Here is a 15034-nt window from a genome sequence, read left to right as displayed (position 1 = left end):
ATTTAATGTAGAAACCTAATTTGAGAAAAACCACTAGTAACATGCTACTCCATTTTCACTCTTCTAAATTGATACCTTATGAAAAGCCAACCCTATTAAAGGTTAGAATACACACTATTAAATGTGACTCAGTTAAAGGATTTCAATCACAATGTTAAAAGTGAGCCATATTAGAGGACTTTAGACCATTCACTTGGAATTCCACCCTTTGAAAGTATTTACTAATTATTTTTAAGTCAACCCTAGTCCAAAGGATTTACCCTAGACTGATACAATTGCTAGAGAGTAGTAGTAGAGCTTTGACCTGACACAACTTACAAATTCTCTTGTAGATTATAGATCTTTGTTCAGTCCTCCATTCTACTTGGCCACTTTGTAGTTATAATAGATTGTTCACCCTTCAAGCATAAATCTTCTTAAGCCTTCTTACTTAGTATGCCATGTAGATTTTCCTCTTAATCACTTGATGAAGAAAAAACTCTTTAATTCCTTCTCCTCCTTGGGTTCTGGCATCTTACAACCTTGCTTCATGAAAAACATTCCTATAAATAGGAAATTATGATACTTTTCCATTTTCCATAATTCATTTTAGGGTTTTCATAGATTAGGTAGGATAGAATGTATCTACCCCAAATCAATTTGAATTTTCCTCCAAAATGGTTTACATAAAATTTTGTGCCACCATCTCATCAATTTTATCTTTCTTGTGGTTCACAAGTTTCAAGAAAACAAACTTGTTGGCTTATATTTGGTGAATCTACAATATTTTTCATAATGTAGCAGCTTGGCATTATCAAACTCTTTAATTCCTTCTCCTCCTTGGGTTTTGGCATCTTACAACCTTGCTTCATGACAAACATTCCTATAAATAGGAAATTAGGATAATTTTTCATTTTCCATCTTTCATTTTATGGTTTTGATAGATTAGGTAGGATAGAATGTATCTACCCCAAATCAATTTGAATTTTCCTCCAAAATGGTTTACATAAAATTTTGTGCCACCATCTCATCAACTTATCTTTCTCCTGGTTCATAAATTTGAAGAAAACAAACTTTTTGGCTTATATTTGGTGAATCTACAATCTTTTTCATAATGTAGGAGCTTGGCATTATCAAACTCTTTAATTCCTTCTCCTCCTTGGGTTTTGGCATCTTACAACCTTGCTTCATGACAAACATTCCTATAAATAGGAAATTAGGATAATTTTTCATTTTCCATCTTTCATTTTATGGTTTTGATAGATTAGGTAGGATAGAATGTATCTACCCCAAATCAATTTGAATTTTCCTCCAAAATGGTTTACATAAAATTTTGTGCCACCATCTCATCAACTTATCTTTCTCCTGGTTCACAAATTTGAAGAAAACAAACTTTTTGGCTTATATTTGGTGAATCTACAATCTTTTTCATAATGTAGGAGCTTGGCATTATCAATCTTCTGATGCTTTGCACATACTGCATCAATCAACATCAACTGTAAAATCACTTGGCATCAACTAAAATTCACTTAGCATCTACTATATTGCTCGACATCCAATAGAATTTTCTTTCACTCAACTCTAATTGACTTTCTTCTTTTCTTGTACTAACATTTCTTCACTCCTACTATCCACTTGATGAAGCTTGGAAGATAAGCTTTGTTTAACTTGTTCTTATAAAATTTCTTAGTGTAGACAACATTTGTAACCTTAAGTAGATCATCAATACATCATGTCATCACTTTCTTAACTAATCCTTGTACTTCATTACATAATCATAACTTAACCTTTCCTCTAGGTTCTTTTGTTAGATCTTGTTGATGAAATCCTCCTCATCAATCAACTAACTGATAGTACTTGAATATTATAAGTAATTGTCTTACTAGAAAATAAAAGGTTTGACATTAGTGACAAAACAATGATTGAAACACATAATAATCTCCCTCATAAAAATATTTTCAATCAATGATCTTTTCAATCAAATTTCAACAACTTGAACAAACTTAGTTTATTCCACCTATTGAGAGAAAATATGAGCAAGATGTTTATATTGTAAATGACTAGTTAACCACTCAACTAGCTACTAGGAGATTAATAGAACTTAATGAAGTCAAAGAAGAAAATACTAAATTATCTAAGAATAAGAGAGTAAAGGAAATGGAAAGTGGACTTGGTAAGAAGAGGAAGATACTTGCTAGCTAAAAAGGGAAATATAAAAGGAGAAATCAAGCAATTGAGTAAAATTCAGAAGAAGAAAGTGCAAAATAAGAAGAAGAACCAAGGAAAAAAGTAGAGAAACCCAAATAAAGAGTCACTACTATAGAGAGGAAGAAATAGAAGCCCATGATAGAGAAACTAAATAGTTCAATCACTGATGTGGGAAACTTTGTGCAATTAAAAAAATTGTATGGCTTATATAGTAATTTGGATAAATTAAAGCTAGAGAATATAGTCATATAACACCTAATACTAAATGGTGAGAAATTCCTAGACATACAAGGTCTTATTCACAAATACTTGTTTGAAAGGCTTGTAAATATAAAGAAAAGAGTTATTGAATAGGATAAAAAGATAAGAGAAAATCACTTGAATTTCTTTTGTAAAGTTACTAGTGAAGAACACTTACAAAGTCTCTTGAATAGTCTTGCACCTTACCTCAGGAACAACACAAGGCCTATTTTAATCATGGGAAGAAATTATGAATAGATAATCATGGAAAAAAAAGAATCAATAACAAGGATGATGATAGTGTTGGCAATATGGCTAAGTAGGATAAGTTGGGATAAGTAGGATAAGTTGGGATAACATTAGTGCGATCATTTATGATAACACATACCTTGTTTAAAGAAGACACTATGTTCAGATCAAGATTCCATACGTAGACATGGAAAATTGTCTAAGCACTGAATAGTTATCTATTATATTAGATACAATTTTGATGCATACGAATGATAGAGACATTATTGGCACATGTGTAGTTGGGTACAAATAGTACATAGTTTCAATATGATGTATGCAAGTACATAAGTTAGTACATATAAGTTATGAATTAAATACCAATAGAGGTAGTGTAAAAACATGACATAACATAAATGAGAAGTGTGAATTCTGTGTTAAGGAATTATTTTAGTTAAGAAATAATTACTTAACTAATTAGGAACGAAATCCTAGATGCTAACCCTAAGTTAGCAAGAATTAGTTTTTCATTTTTCTAAGTGTGTGAATGCTTGAAGACCAATTGAACATTTTTGTAAAATATAAAGGTATAAAGGACATATATAATTATATAAAGTTATGTGTAAGAAGTAAGTCATATGTCAACCCAGATGCAAAATATATTTGATATGTAATCTAATGTATGGTTAGAGGTATGTGAAGAACATCAAAGGAAAGATCAGATATATAAGATATCAACATTGTAAAGAGGTTTTTGTATCTATCTCTTTTTATATAAAGGAACTACATTGTCTATTTTATGTTTGTGCAATGGGCTCATATTGCATATATTATATAACTATATATACCAACTCCTAACAAGGTTGAGGCTTTTAGTAGGGCCTAGTCCTCTAAAAATGATTGAGACACTATATGTATGTAATCAACTCCTAATAGGGTCGACATTCTTAACATGATAGTTTTGTTTAGTGTGTTATTTTGTGGGTACCATCCCCATTGGGTTTCCCTTGGCTAGGGCTTCCCTAGTTAATAAAATATGGTGTTATGAGTTCTCTTTGTATATGGTCATTCTTATTGTTTATCATTGTTAGTTTATTTTCATATATATGTTATAAAGCAACTACCAATATCTAGTTTTGTGTTATGCCCTAAAATTATTAACCAAACACACCAATTTTTTTTTTTTTTTTTTAATTATTTTATTTTATTTCATTTATTTATTTATTTATAATAATAATAATTATTATTATTTTATTTTTAATTTTTTTTTGAACCCCTATTAATAGGAAATCATATATATATATATATATATATATATATATATATATATATATATATATATATATATATATAGATATTTATTATTTGACAAAGGTGGATAGAAAGATAATATTGCTAAACTAGTAAAAAAAAAATCTTGCATGTCTAGCTCACTTTATTTCACACTATCCATTTTCTAAGATTGAACCTCTCATACCTAATAACTTGATCCAAGTTCATATATCTATTTATTAACTTATTTATTTATAATAATTAATTATTTCATTAATATATTACTCCTTATTAAAATCATCATTTAAAATTCATACTCACTGACTCTTTGATGTACACATTTTATAGACTTGTTAATGTAAAATGCAGTTGCACCAAGAGATCTACATATTTATCTAATACATGATCTTGTTCTTAAATAACTACTTTTATTATAACATTATTATTTTATTTCCTAACATAGGCCTACATATAGAGCTATACCACTACTACATGGTTTAATTTTTACTTATTCCTAAATGAGCTCCTTTAAAAAAACTTACCCTTAACCTAAGTTCATTCATATTAGGTGTCTTTATCCTTACTCAAGACTTGAAATGATTAAATGCTTATCTAATACTTTAAAAAAAAAAAAAATCTGAAACCCCTATCTACGTGGACCCCACAAGGTCTCACGTGGCTCAAGAAAACAAGTTGTCTTATGGACAACATTTATCCGTCATTCTTACAACTTTATTAAGTTCTGAGCATGATCTCCTCCAAATCTTTTCTTGCCTTGGGTTTGTGAACACACACTTTTACTCCCAAGTCCATTTCGCCCATGGCTAAACAGCCATGAAAATGCACTTTCTTTACATTGCTTTTTCTAACTTTTTAAAAAATTGACTAAGTCCTCTCTTTCATATGGAAGTGCATTTTTGTGGCTGTATAGAAATTGCCATCAATTTCCCAGAACATTGAAACATGTGACCATCTTAAGTTGACCACAAATATGATGTGAAGGCACCTATACCTATGTCTAGATGTGTCATGATCATCTTTTCTTATGCACTCGAGTATATGAATTCAGGGTGAAATCCATTTTATGGTGGCATACAAAAGATAAATGTTTATGACATGACATGTCAGAATGTCAGATGTTAATGCACTTGGGAGAGTGAAGACTTTTATTTATTTATCTTTTTTTTTTTATGGTTTAGGAGATGCTTGGGGGTTTTTCCTATGTGGTTGGTCAAGATCATTTCTTGGCTCTTTTTTTTGGTTTAAATTTAATATTGCTCATACGTTCTAAGATAGGTATTTTAGGTTTTTATTCATTTATATTTTAATTTTCTTTTATTTATCAAATTTAATTTGGGTTATTATTAGGATGTGGATGTGACTAGAGATCACATGATGGAGTGAGTACCATGCTAACACCTAGTGTAGGTAATGCTAAGATTGTTGCCTAAGATATCCACTTATTTTGATAAGCTATTGCATTATCATTGGTCAATCTAGAATCTAAAGAATATACTTATAATATTTTATTGCTCTATAATTGGAAAGGATTTATTTTCCTTCCCCATAACTTTTTCGGAGAGGAAAATGTATGCCTACAACAATATGTCATATAGTTTTGCATTATGTGTCTTCTCTTACAACAATCTTTGTTTCCAACCTATCATGGAATTGAGTTGATGGCTCACTTACTTAGAAGTGTATTAGGCTTGGAAACTAGAGGGAATGATATCCATGTAAACAACTTCCTATCCATTATTATTAGATACACAAAAGAATTGTATGAAATCAACTAAGTCTAAGTCGGTACAAATACAACTAGTGATATTTCTTTTACATATTATCTATGAAATATTACTAATCATTAGCCATCTTCACATTTTATTTTATTTTTCATCATAACATTCCCATTGAACAAGGATGAGCTCTTATAAGTATCTTTTCACAAAATAAAATGTAAGCAAGATGGTTTAACTCCAAATTATAAAATGCTCAACCATTAAACTTCTTCATAAATTATTTGCATTATTTGTATGCCACATGTAAAGTATGAATTATCTACAATACATCTAGGATAAGAAATGTCTACAATCTTCCTTCTTAACACATAAAATTCATCTTAGAGAAATTTATTACAAGTGAAAATATAAGCATACAATCTTGCCTATTTTCCTCTAACAAGGATGCCATTACATTCTATATTTCATATGAACTACTGCATTACTCATAAACTTCAAATGGTCACTTCAAGACAAGAAACATACATTTACATCATTTTCTAATTCTTCCTCTATATACTCTCAAGGTAATGATACAATATTCTTACATCACAATGAGACTTCACAAGAGGCTCTTCAAAAATCATGGAGTTTGAGAAATAAGAACTTTGAATACATGGACATTGAACATAACATGGACATTAAAACTCATATACATTGAGCCTTCTTTACACCTTTGGTTCTTCACTTGACAAGGATGAAATCCTAATACTTCATAGCATGAATCTTCACAAAACCTGCAAAACAACAAAAAACTTGGAACCATGAAGGCTCACCTCCCAACCTAGGCTTCTATGAAGCCACCTATTGAGTAGGAGAAACAAGAACCAAATAAGATTACACACATACCTCACCACACTTTTCATGAACACACATCGCAAATATAGTCAAACACTCTCCCATGGCTTGCACAATGATTCACCATTGGAATCATAAAACATTGGGTGAAGGTGGGCTATTCAAAGAGGAGAAATTTTAACAACATAAACAACATATTTCCAATACATTTTACCTCTCAAGGCCACCACCACATAAACAACATATTGCTACTACATTGCCCCTCAAGGCCTTCAAAACAACATCTTCTCCTCATCCACCAAACCTCCTTATACCTCCCAAGCAACAAGATTCATGGCCATGATGGATCTCATGCTCCATGATAATAATAGACCTCATCATGAGGTAAAAAAAAATTCTTTTCTCAATTGCAATGTTAGGCCCAACTTATGTCATTCACCCAAGGCTTCTCTGCCCTCCCAAGGGTAAGTGAAGCCTTCACACCCATAATCACAATCAACACTCACATTCAAACAAGAACAAGAACAAAACAAATGAAGAACAAAACAAAAAAAACCAAGGAAGGATCTCCAAAAGAATAAACACATTCACTTCTTCACAACACAATGACAAGCTCATAACACAAGATTCACAATGCAATGGATACTCCATTGATAACTCTTCACACTTGTAGATTTTCTTAACCATACTAAAACAATAAAAGAACATGTTTTGAATCACCAACCTTGGTCCAAGCTTGGGTAAGGATAGTTGTAGTAGAGCTCCCTTAATCTCCCTCCAAAACTTAGCTGTCTCTAAAATTAGAAAGTGGGTGAACAACTCCCTAACTTGCACTCCCCCCCCTTAAAAGACTCTCCACTGACCATTTTTAGTAAGAACATCAAGCCTCTCTTTCTTAAATTGTTGCTCCTCCAAAAATAAGAAGCTTGGCCAAGTGGGGTTGTGAGGGTTCTATCATGGAAAAACTCCAAATTTCGAATTGGTCTAAGTTAGCTTTGTTTAATGGGTTCCCAAAACTAGGAAAACATTAAAATAATTATATTTAGGCCCCTAACCTACTATACTACCATTTGTGTGGATTTTTAACAATAAAATAACACCCTAGGATCCCACTTAGACCCCCTAATCTCTTTATCAAGTTTGAACTCGAGATTCAACATGATGGTGACTCTTCCTAACACTTTCTCCCAAATGGGTGTACTTAAGCATTAATTGAAAGGAAGAAAGGTGACCAAGGTTAAGTGATCTTGTGACCAACACTCAAAATGATATGTCATCAACACATAGACTATACAAGTGTCAAGTGACACAAATAAAAATACATTACATTTTCCTTCGACATGCCCTTAATGCACCTAGGTTATGATTAATCATATTCACAAGTGAGAAACCATACAATTATGAAGAAAATTACTTCATAATGAGGCTTTTGAATCTTCTAAAGGTTCGCCTTGCTTAAACTATGTTCAAAAGGTTTGGAACTTGTTTCCCCCAAGAATTTCCATGGTTCCACTTCCTGCAAAATAAAACTTGAGCACTAGTAGTCCAAGGAGTCATATAATCATATTTAATGTAAATGCATATCATGATAGCCATAATTCAGGTAAATTTTATTATTTATTCCACTTAAATCATCCAAGATGTTAGAATATCAAATTTGCATAACATAAGCCATCAATTTAACATTTATCTACCTATGCAAATCAAATTAATATTTATTTGTGCATCATAGATCATCATAACCACTATTCTAATTATCATAATCATCCATCTCATAAATCATCATAATAAAATTGATATATATCCATAATTAAATTAACATTTAGTGTCACATAGAAAATCTAATAGTATCAAGTCATAAGACTGCATCCATAACTTTCCTACATAATAACGGGTTCTAAGTGCATATAAAATGTAAAACACTACTACTAGAGTATCAAAATGCGTAGATAAAATAATCCACTGTCCATCAAGTCTCAAATACTAGTCAAAATATCAAAGTCTCAAGTAAAGCATAAATAAAACATTCATGCTATGACGGGTTAGGGTGAGGCCTCACATTTTGAGAAAAAGTTTGTAGAATACTGATTCACCCACTCCTCTTAGCATTCCCTATTTCTAACAATTGGTATCAATGTTAGGAATAACCACATAAATAAATAAAAATTACATTAAAATATAAAAAATATTAGAAAATAATAGATCACACATAAGAAAATATAAGATACAAATATTTAACATGGTTCACCCAACCCCTAGGCTATATACAACAAGTCTAATATTATTATTATCTGACAATTACAATCTACAATCCCTTATATCTTAATACTACCACAAGAAGCTACAGTATCACCTTACAATATGAAATCTTGAACCCTAAGTTATTATATACAAGCTTTTTTGCTTACAAAATTAGGGCTGGAATAAGTCATCCAATAGAAAAATAGAAGCCCACACCTTTTACAATAGTTGGTCATTTTTGGCTTCGTGGGTCTTGCCCACAAAAATTCCCATAGAGGAATTACCCCCTCAATTCTACCCTATAGTATCTATGATAGGGAGTGCACTTGGGGTGCCTCCCTATGACCCTACAGTGGGTGGTACCCCTTAACCTTGTCTTGGGGGCACTACTCCTAAACCCCCATAGAAATTATTTGGAGGGAAACTATGCTGAATAAACCTCAAAGTTTGATTAGGCTCAACATCACAATAATTAGAGAACAATTACTATGAAGAGGCTTAAAAACTTTAGTAATATCCCTATGGATATGGAATAGTTATGGAAGAATCTTGAAGAAGCTCTTGAGAAGATTGATCTACTTACTAAAGAAAGAGATAACATGAAAAAATATATGAAGATGCAAAAGATATGAAGATGCAAAAGAATACTAGTGTATTGGCATCTAGGTGGGATAAATGAGGACCTAGGGCTCTCTTTAGGATCTTTGGCTTGTAGTGGTTCTAGCCACACCACTAGGTGAATAATAGGGCTAGTCTAGTCCTAAGGTGAGTTTGTGTAGGCTAAGTTGCTCATAGTTGCTCAAAATTGTCAATTTGGCTATATAGAGAATTTTCAGGTTTTGGAGGTTAGAATGGTCAAAAAAGTGTTTGAAGGACCTTATTATGTGTTTTTAAACCATTTAATGCCTTTGGCATGGTTTGACATCATTAGGATATAGTTTGAAAGTCAGTTGCTCAAAATTACTATTGAGAAACTTTTTTTGTTGGAGCATTCTAACTATTTGAAATAGTTACGAGTGCTCATGGAAAGCCTATATGAGGCCATTCTAAACCTATTCAAGGGGTTTGAGAAGTTAGTGTTTACATTGTATAGATTGAGCAACACGTTTCCCTTTAACCATTTTAAGCTTTTTTGTTAACTTGGCATGTAGATGGATTAGATTTGGAACTTTTTGTTTTGGAGGTGTTAGAGTGGATAGATTTAAAATTTTGTATAGGTTTAGTTTTTCCTTTTACAAATTTTAGGGAGCTAAAAATAATTTTTTTTTTCCTACTAGTTTGTTGTTCTGTATTAGACTATTTGCACAAATGGAGTCATAGGGCCATTTCTCACTATAGGTTTTGTAGGACCTTTTGGGATTTAGAACAGGAATACATGTACATTGTATATAGTGGAGATGGGCCCCTAGAATTTTGAGGAGGAATATTTGAGGTGATGCCCTAGGAAAGTCCTTGTAACTTGGTTAGGGATCATAGTGAAAAACAAGTGGAGTGGAATGTTAGAAACAACAGTCCACCAAGATAATTGAGAATAAGGGGGGTATGAATTAGTTATCCTAAAATTAAAAAATTTATCTTCTTTAAACAAACTTAACCATTCAACCAAAGTAAACAACAATAATATAAAAATGATCATAGACAATTACACTAGATATGTTGACTAAGGAAACCTTTGATTAGAGGGAAAATCCCGATGGGGATGATGCCCAAAAGATGATGTACTAATATAAAAATTACTTGTTAGAGGATGTACCCTATTAGGAATCTATTACAAAGTTTAGTACAATGAGTCCTTGTTAGGATACTTTTGAATCCATTTTAGGAGATTCTAAGAAAGATCTTATCTACAATATCTAACATATCTACAATATCTAAAATACTTTGATATACTTTGAATTTCTCCTTCATTCTAAAAATCATTGTTAGTCTCAAAAAATACCTCATCATTCCTTGGCTTAGTAACAACATCATCATCTAAATTGTAATCAACTATTCTTGCTTGTATTTAAAATTTCTCATCAATTCTCACATTTGCACTTTCCATATTAGTCTCTTCTATTACTTGATCTTCATTAACCAATCTAGAGTCATTAACACAGTCTTTCAAGGATCTTTTCATACCTTCTCTAAATTCTTCAACTTTATCAGATAGTAGACTCTTTCTATATTTTCTCAATCTCTTAGGACATTTAATTGAAAAATGACCAAACTCTTTGCATGTCCAACTAAAAAAAATTCATACCTTGAGGTTGCTCTTTGTATGTAGATCAACACCTTCCTCTATCTTTATTTCTTCTTCTATTCTATACCTATCTTCACTTGTCCTATTGTCCCCGTGTATACAATAGAAGGATTATGGATCTCTAAACTCAATACTCTAGTCTTTACAAAAATCTAATAACACACCAAGAATTTCCATTACTAGGGTGTCAAAATTTTTTCTACCATAAGTAGGACTATATTCACAAAATATGTTCACTATGGATCTCCCAAAATTGTTAAACTTTATCTTCAAGGACCTGAAGCTCTAATACCATTTGTTAGAAACAATAGTCCTCCAAAATAATTATGTCTTCTTCTATTATGGACCTATCTTCACTTGTGCTATTGTTCCTTTGTATACACTAGAAGGATTATGGATCTCTAAACTCAATACTCTACTCTTTACACAAATCTAATAACTCACCAAGAATTTCCATTGCTTGGGTGTCAAAATTTCTTCTAGCATAAGTAGGACTATCTTCACTAAATATGTTCACCATGGATCTCCCAAACTTGTTAAACTTTATCTTTAAGGACCTAAAGCTCTAATACCATTTGTTAGAAACAATAGTCCTCCAAGATAACTAAGAGCAAGGGGAGGGGAGGGTGAATCATTTATCCAATAATGAAAACATTTATCTTCTTTAAAAAAACTTAACCATCCAACCAAAGTAAACAATAGCCATAATAAAATTCTCATAGACAATTGAACCAGATATGTTCACTAGGGAAACCCTTGATCAGAGGGAAAATCCTAGTAGGAATGATGCCCACAAAATTATGTACTAATATAAATATTCATTTTTAGAGGATGGACCTTGTTAGGAGTCTATTACAACATTTAGTACAATTTTGTCCTTGGTAGGAGACCTCAAATTCTTGTTAGGAGACTTCAACCCTGTTAGGAGTTGTGCCAATCCAATTAGGAGTTGTGGTACAATGTATGCAAGAAGAGCTTACTGCCCAAATGTGAAATTTAAACTACAAGAAGAGCTCACTACTCAAACAAGTAAATTACTATTATATATCTTCTCCTTTTCTTTTTCCTATCAACTAGACCAATCACTAATAGACCTTGTAGACTAGGTCACAAAACCTCAAATCCAAATAACAAAGCTCAGATTACTCAGCAAAACCTTGGCAATAAATTTTCCTTCACTTCCACACTTCTCTACTCAACTTCACATTCCACACTCTTTTCTACTTATCAAACATTCACATTCCATAACATGATAAAGGAAAATATCCTTCCTTTATACTGAGTCCATAAAAAATTCCTTAAGTTAGTTGTTAGACCTTCTCAATTGATTATTATTGGACCACATTAAGAACATGTTATACTTAGTGATAACTTTAATCTTCTGCCTTGCAACTTGAATAATTTTTTTTACATGTAATATTATGATGAGAGAGCTTAGCCACATCATTTTCAACATGTCTTCTCCATGTCCTCAACCTTGATCCTCAAGATATCAACTTTGCTCAGAGATATAACAAGTTTACTAGAACATGCCTCTATAAACTCTATCTCACAATAGACATCACCAAGACTTACATAACTTCTTCTAGACTTATCCTTTCTTCTTCCAATGTTAACTATATATTCCAAGTACTTAGAAGTATCTCCCAATAACCTCAAATAGTTATAATGCTCAATTAGCCATTTGTAGCAACTTGATCTTTATGTTGTTCTTTTGTCAGCAACTTCATAGTAACATATCTATAATACTCCCCCATAGGAATATCATCAACATTCATGCTTCCAACCAATCTTCTAACAATCTCCCAAATCTTCCAATATGGAATTGGTTGAATGTGTTAGATACTTTAACATAAGTTGGGATTATGTTAGGAGGAATTGATAAGTAACCCCAATCCAAACAGGAAGCCTTGATGGAATTCTTAAGTTGTGCAAAACTATCTTTTGCATCAAATTGTTGAAAAAACCCTAAAAACCCTTAATTTAAGGCTATTTTTGTCCCAACACTGTACAAACATTTTGAAGTCCTTCAACCCTCAAAATATTTTAATGACTCTCTATTGGTGTTTAAAAATGCTATAGGTTTCAAATTACCTCAATGTGAATATGAAACATCTAGGGGTAGATAACTTCCATCTTTAACATATCATTTCAGACATTAGGTCAACTATAAAGCTCGATCCTTCTTCTACTTTGGGCTCTACAAAACCTAGGAGGTTGGACATTAGATTCAAACAATATGGTACCAGTGCAAAAACATATTCCTAAATCTATTAATAGAAAATTCAACCCTTATTTCTCTTAAAGTCTCATGCAATAACATAGATCTGGGATAGCTAAATGCAAGATAATGAAACTCATGAGTTGAATGAGGGAATTCTATTGTAGCTCTTCAACATGAAAGGGAAAATCATTTGATTAATGATGCTGTTTTCAGCAAAAACCCCAAATATTTAGCAGTAAGAACAAATGATGTTGTAGCTCATTAGTGCCTTATCTATTGGGCAATTCCATGACTCAATCACATACACAGAGATACTAGAGACATATTCATATCTTCAAATATTTGATCTCTCCATTCACCTTTTAAACATGCATATATGTTCAATCTAAATCTCATTCTTACCTGATATCCTCCTTAATAAACATGTAAGCCTGTTGATTTTTTTGAAGCATTTACATAACTCCTTGAATTATAAGAAACAATTAAACAACATACAACCTTAAGGGATTGCAACTATGACCTAGGCTCTTTGTTCAAAGATCATAAAATATTGAAAATTACTGATAAAGGAGACAAGATTCAAAATGAAACTCAACACCTGCTATTTTTTGTATTGATTTCCTTGAAATAATACATTCATATGCATGAAATGAAAACATAGAAGCACCTAGTAGATCTAATAAAATTTTATACTACTATTCATACAAGAGAAATTGCTAAAAAAAGTGGTGTCACAGTAAAGGGAATACATCAAAACTAGAACCTAAAAATGGTATCACACCAGTGAGTGGTTTTTCTCCAAAAACTAGAACCAACCCTTATAATGAGAAAGAAAGGGAAAGGTATAAGAGGAAGTGAATTCCTGGATCAGATCTAAAGATGATAAGTGCCCTCTTGAAATTCCCTCTCCTAGCAGTGAAAAGAATCCCTCTAATCTCTCTTTGCAGCTGCATATCAAATCTTCAATCATTTTGGCCTCCAAAAGAAAGAAATATCTAAGATATTTGATTGAAAATTATAATTATTTTTGATGTTAAATTTTACTCAAGGTAAAAGTGAAAATCAGTTTTTTAAAAAAACTATAGAAGCAAAAAAACTTTTTCAAAATTTGTTTAGGCTTCAACCAACTTCAATGTTTTCCCCCTAGCTGATTTTAGTGCTCCATGATGAAAACTACCCATTCTACTAAGAATGCCACAGAAATAAAAAAAAATTCACTTATAACGCAAACTGGTGAGCACCTGTGCAAAAATTGACCTCAAAAATGGATAGCTCATCTCTTCTCAATTTTAATGGTATATTAAAGTCCATATTTTGGATAAAAATTTCCCCAGTTATGCCCCTCTAAAAATCTAGGCTCATTCTATAGTCTTGCCAAGAAATATTGCAAAAAATTGACCTTTTATAAAGCTTGGACTATGGAATATTTCAAACCTGATTTTAAAAATCTGACCAATGTACTTGTTTGAAAAGATATTTAAAAATTAATCTTTGCAAAATTTTGAAATTTCCCTCACAATTTCATTTGTGTCAAACTTGGTTTGACCACCCTTGCCATGTGTTAGTATTGGATTGGCTCGTTTCATGCACAGTCACCAGAACCTTCCAACTAGGCAACACATGTCAATATCTCATTGTTTCTCTATTTTTCCATGTCATCACACCATGTCATCATTCCACATCATCGATCGCTATGTTGCTATCCTAGTAAGCATTATGCCACATCATCGATGATATAACAACCTTGTGACATGTATCATCCTCTACCATGTTAGAACTTGGTCATCAGTCTGTGTCATCATGCTACATAAATGCCACTACACT

This window comes from Cupressus sempervirens, chromosome 7 (genome assembly GCF_028749045.1).
Source record: "Cupressus sempervirens isolate cs-2001-9-10 chromosome 7, ASM2874904v1, whole genome shotgun sequence".
NCBI lineage: Eukaryota > Viridiplantae > Streptophyta > Pinopsida > Cupressales > Cupressaceae > Cupressus > Cupressus sempervirens.
This window is presented reverse-complemented; position numbering follows the sequence as displayed.